This window comes from Helianthus annuus, chromosome 12 (genome assembly GCF_002127325.2).
Source record: "Helianthus annuus cultivar XRQ/B chromosome 12, HanXRQr2.0-SUNRISE, whole genome shotgun sequence".
NCBI lineage: Eukaryota > Viridiplantae > Streptophyta > Magnoliopsida > Asterales > Asteraceae > Helianthus > Helianthus annuus.
In genome coordinates, this window is record NC_035444.2 from 46,987,642 (window position 1) to 46,993,641 (window position 6,000).

Here is a 6,000-nt window from a genome sequence, read left to right on the forward strand (position 1 = left end):
AATGGAATTTTATTATGCCAATCACTAAAATAAAATATTTTAATGATTACAAAAATTTGTGAATGTCTGGATATATTCAGAACGTAAGATATGCTCGAAAATGCAAACTTATGCACTTTTGACGCTTTTAGTCCCTATTTATCAAATAAGTTTATTTTTGCGCACCAAACACCTCAAAGACTATTTCTAAGCTATTTAAAGGATATTTAGGGCATGTTTAACTTATGATCATATTCCGGAATGTTCGTTACAGTAAGAATTGGCATACTTTCGCAGTTTGTCGAATTTAGTCCCTATAAGCGAATAAACTTGATTTCGCCACACAAGACCCTCCAAAACTTATTTCTAAGTTATGTAAAGATTATTTAAGGTATGTTGAGCTTATTTCACTGTCCCAGAGTGTTTTTTGCATTAAACAGGTTATATTTACGCATCAGTTCGCGTATAACCTTCTAGAAAGCGATTTAAAGCTCGAAATCGAACATGAATTGATATGTGCAAACGATACACATATTTTTACAAATCCCAAGTATGAAACACAATATCTCATTAATTTGGTATTAGTTTGATGGTCGTAGTAACACAGGTGTCACAGTCTCCCCTACTTTAGGAAATTTGGTCCCGAAATTTATTTGTTGGAGCCTGTCTGTGACTTTGCGTTAAATAACCACCAAAGATATGTAAGGCATAATCCTGTCATTTCCTCAACGGAAATTCTTCAGAAATGAAAATGAACGGACGGAGTCATTTTCGATGGATATTCTTCAGAAATGGAAATGAAGGGATAATCAAACGGATATTCATTCCCTTAACGGATATTCTTCAGAAGCGAAAATGAATGGATGATTCATTTTCCTCAATGGGTTCTTCGTCAGAAACGGAAATGAAGGAATAATCAAACGGATATTCATTTCCCTTAACAGACATTCTTCAGAATCGAAAATGAATGGATGATTCATTTTCCTCAATGTGTTCTTCGTCAGAAACAGAAATGAAGGAATAATCAAAGGATATTCATTTCCCTTAACGGATATTCTTCATAAGCGAAAATGAATAGATGATTCATTTTCCTCAACGGGTTCTTCGTCAGAAACGGAAATGAAGGAATAAACAAACGGATATTCATTTCCCTCAACGGATATTCTTCAGAAGCGAAAATGAATGGATGATTCATTTTCCTCAACTGGTTCTTCATCAGAAACAGAAATGAAGGAATAATCAACGGATATTCTTCAGAAGCGAAAATGAATGGATGATCCATTTTCCTCAATGGATTCTTCGTCAGAAATGGAAATGAAGGATTAAACAAACGGATATTCATTTCCCTCAACGGATATTCTTCAGAAGCGAAAATGAATGGATGATCCATTTTCCTCAACGGATTCTTCGTCAGAAACGGAAATGAAAGATTAAAAAACGGATATTCATTTCCCTCAATAGATATTCTTTCAAAAGTGAAAAATGAATAGCAAGTTCATTTTTCCTCAACGGGTGCTTCATCAGAAATGGAAATGAACAGGGTTAACTCTGGACACATGACAAAACTTGCTGTGATTCCTGTGCACTAAATTCCATAATTATGTATGCATCCATAATTACGTAAGTCCTTGCATAGTTCTCACAGTTTGTTTTATAATGTGAAGGGGAATAGAATTTGAACAAGGTCGAGACAACTTTGATTAGGTTAACGCATAAACACAAAAGAACATAATTGTTTTCTTGGTTATTAATTTGTTATCGGTTTGGTATTAACTGTTATTAACTTGTTATCGATTGAACATGGGTATTCAAGGTATACCAGGAACCCAGTTGACGGACTTCAACGTCCTCAAGAATCTATCTGAAAAGATAGGATGTTCTTACCAAAAATTCGATTTCGTTTATAAGGAAACGTACCATTCGAATTAAGGTACACAACAATTAAGGATTTACGGAAACATCTTTAGGCACCCTATTAAGGATTTATAGTGGTACTTTGGGTGTTCGTCCAGAGTTGTAACCTTGTACTTCGTTTCCTTGGAAGAAACAGGTACTTAGGATTTTCGTGGAGATCGCAAGTGATCATAAAATGGAATAATTTTGGGGGGTTGTCTGTTCTTCAAGGAACGCGATTCCTTGACTGTAGGTATTATAGGGGATATGTTGTTTATACATGCAACCACATAAATACATTACAATGTAAATAAAAGATTTATTTATAAACAACGACCACAACTGTTTCATAAACCATGACAACAAAAGAAAAATAATACATAAGGCTTGATTATTTCTAAACAGTGTTGTCTTCCCACCGGTCAGATGCTCATCCCTGCGCTGGATTCGCATTAGCAAGCTTTGGGCAATTTCTTTGGAAATGACCCATCTCGCCATAGTTGTAGCAAGAACCTGGTAGAAAACAGGCTTGAGCAAGATTGTTGCCAGCTTGATTGGGTGCAGCTGCAGTTGGGCAAACCCTCATTGTATGACCTATAAGTCCACAAATTTGGCATGTGCGGCACTTCACACCAGCATGATGATGAAGGTTACATTGGTTGCACAAGTGTGCACTTCCGTTGTATGGCTTCCTAGCAGGGGGTTGGGCTGGTTGGTTGGGAACAACTTGATCATCGTGAGCAACCACGGCGAAGTTCTAGGAAGCCTTTCGCTTCATTGACTTCTTGGAGGATTCAGTCTGCTCATCCTTCGGTTTTGGTTCATCGGTCGGTTTCTTATCGCTTTTTCAGAAAAGTTTACCTTTCCTGATCTGAGATTCAGTCAAGGTAGCGAATAGCTCAATGGCCTGCCTAACTGTAGTAGGGTTGCTACCAGTCACAATGTCTTGTACTGAGTCAGGGAGGCCATCAATGTACTTTTCGATTGCCTTATCCAAACGCGTAACCATGTTCGGGCATAACAGACTGAACTCCTCATAACAGTCCGTGTAAGCTCGATGCTCACCGCTATCTTGCTTAAGATAATCGAATTCCCTTTCCAGTGCCCTAATCGCTCGTTTGGGCATTGTACATGTCTAAAGGTGCTCTCTAGACTCTCGAACCATTGCAAAAGTGCAGTCGCTCCTTGATACACAGAAAACTTTGATGGCTTAGCTGAGTTGAACGTCTTGAAGTTACAGGGGTCATTATTATTGTTGAGATATTGGTTACATTGAGCAATGATGTTTGGGATTGCAGCAGCCATTTGCTGCGTAATGATGGCTGCCAGTTCTTCATTAGGTACCTGATTGTTGCACCGTGGAGGCATTCTAAAAGTGGAAACAAGAGAGAAAACAAAAGAAATGGCATTAGGTAAGGATGTTACAATTAGCGACCAAAGGGCATGGGTGATGGTCATTTGTTCGAACCACGAATCAAACAAACGACACACAAATCCTGAATAAAAGTAAATAGGTCCTCATAATGTATCGCGAAGACATGCTCGCCTATAAGTGGACACTCACCCCAAGAGTTCCCAGGTAAGAGTGACTGGTCTGATACTGCGGATTTGTACGAACACTCTAGCCTTAGACAGAAAACTCAGGGTACAGGTACCCACCTTTCCAGTTTGCACGTGTTCACATTAATAAGACCCAAACTTTAACGAGATTTTGAAAACTTTGAAGGTTCAAAACCTTATAATAAATCATCATAGAACAGATTATTGGTTTTTCAAAGCAGATTCGAACTTTGTGTTCCTGTTGTGGTTATCACCTAAAGATAGGCGACGGTATTGTTTTATGACTAAACACAAGTACACTCGCGTTAGGGTCCTAGGAAGGTTATAGACTAGGTCAAAGCATTACTAATAACCTAATTCCGTAAAACCATGAGCTCTGATACCAACTTTTTTGTCACACCTCGACCACGTAAAACAACAAAACGTGGCGGAAATGTCAGGGAGTGTTGTAACAGAATCACTGTTTCATAACACATGGATTGAATAGTTTCGTTTTATTGAATTAAATGTATTACATTACATTACAAATGGTTCACATGAATCAAACGGTAACCAGCGGTTCACACAAATGTAAAACAATGTGTCCATATGCTGGATGAGCATATGCGACAAAATGTAATAAATGAAAATCGATGTGCTAGCATGCTAAGTGAACATACATAGCAAAACATAATAAAATCATGTACTATCTACGTAGTAGTAAACATAGCAAGTATATGATATCAAAGCATGAAAAGCATGAAAGTAACAAGTAGGCTGATGTGCACAAAATGCAACATATAAATTATATCAATTGTGGCATAAAACTAACCCTTTTTTAGTACTAATGTTGGAAAAAGGGTGCTTTTGTCTTCCTTTTGTATTTTCAGGATTAAATGAGCTCAAACTAAAAAAAGAAGCAAAAAGACAACAAAATCTAACATAAATACAAGAAAGGAAACAAAAGTGATATGCCAGACCCCCCGACAGCATCTTCCCAAGCAAAACAAAGACGACAGAAGACTGAACACGCCCCGTGCCCAGTGAGCACGGGGCCGTGCCCAAGTGCCAGCAGAAAAGACAAACTCATAGAAGCTTCTGTTGCCCACCACGGGGCCGTGCCCAGCGGACACGGGGCCGTGGCCAGCGGACACGAGGCAGTGCCCGAGCTTCTGTTCAGCCTATAAATAGGAGTGTTTGGAGCTCTTGCAACTCATCCCTTGGCACACCACCTCTCTCACACTTCACCCACCACCCACCACCCACCACCATCACAACACCATCATCCATTGTCCATCATAGAGTGTGTGAGTCGTCTCTGGATCCAAGATTGATCGTAAGAGTTCTTGACAATCAAAGGCCATGTTTGCATAAGTCTCTTACATCACTTGGTGAAGACAAGTGTTTAGTGTAATACTTTTTATTTTTAATCTTTTGCACTTTTTAATTGGTTTTGTATTAATGACTTTAATTACTAGTTTCTTATGTTGAAGGTGATTCTTCCTTATCGTTTGTCCGTGGTGTCTTGACATTATTTTACTGTCTATATAAAATAAAAGATTTTCACCGTTCATATCTCCACGGTCTATATGGAGGTATGTTGGCTACCTGGTCGGGGGTTAAGGGAACGGTTTGGCAAGAGTCTTGCCATTGTTTAGTGTATAGATCCTGCAAAGGACCTGGATCAAATTTAGTAGGACCTCCTTCAATACCCAAAGGTATTGGATGGCGGGGGTCCAAACTCTTTGATTCCCTCATAAGTTAAACTACTATTAAAACTTTAATCCGGTTACTTAGGACTGTATCCCTGCTAACTCAGACTACTTAGCCGAGGGTAACGTCGCCTTCAAAAGAGGGGCCTACCACATTATGCATTTATAACTTAATTAATTATCTTTCAACAATCTGACCCTTTAGGATTGTATCTGTTGGTGCATACATCTGTCGACTTCGTCTTATATCGAGTCTTAGATTGCATTGTATAGATCAGGGCACGTTTTACGAGAAAACAGGAGAGTGTACGTGTATTGGAAGCTGATTTCGCTCCTAGGTGCATAGCTGATGATTTCGCCTGAAATCATAGTCTTGATTTCGCTCCTAGTGTCCTGTGGTGTTTGGGGCGAAATCAGGTGACTATATATAGGAGTATGTTGAGCGAAATCAGTAATCGATTGCCTTGTATTCCACGCCGAACTACTGTCGGTGTGAAGACTGAGTGTATTCACGTTCTAATCAATACAATCAGTGTTAAAAGTGGAGAATCAGCTGTTTCTACCTTTGTTTCTTGTTTCCCGCACCTGAAACAGAGTAAAACTCCTCTGAACGACTCATTCGGGTCAGATCAAGATCCTACAAGTGGTATCAGAGCTCAGGGAGGAGTTCTGCAGATATTAGCTGGAATTCATCAAGTTTTCTTACTTCTACACCTTCTTTCTTCACCAGAACGAGATTTAACAGTCAAAATTTGCTCAAAGTTTCACAGACTATGTATAATTGGACATAGACAAATCCCAGAAAGTTTCACAGCTAAAATCAGCTCAAAAATGGACAAAATGGACCTGCGATTTGATTTCACTCGAATGGACACTC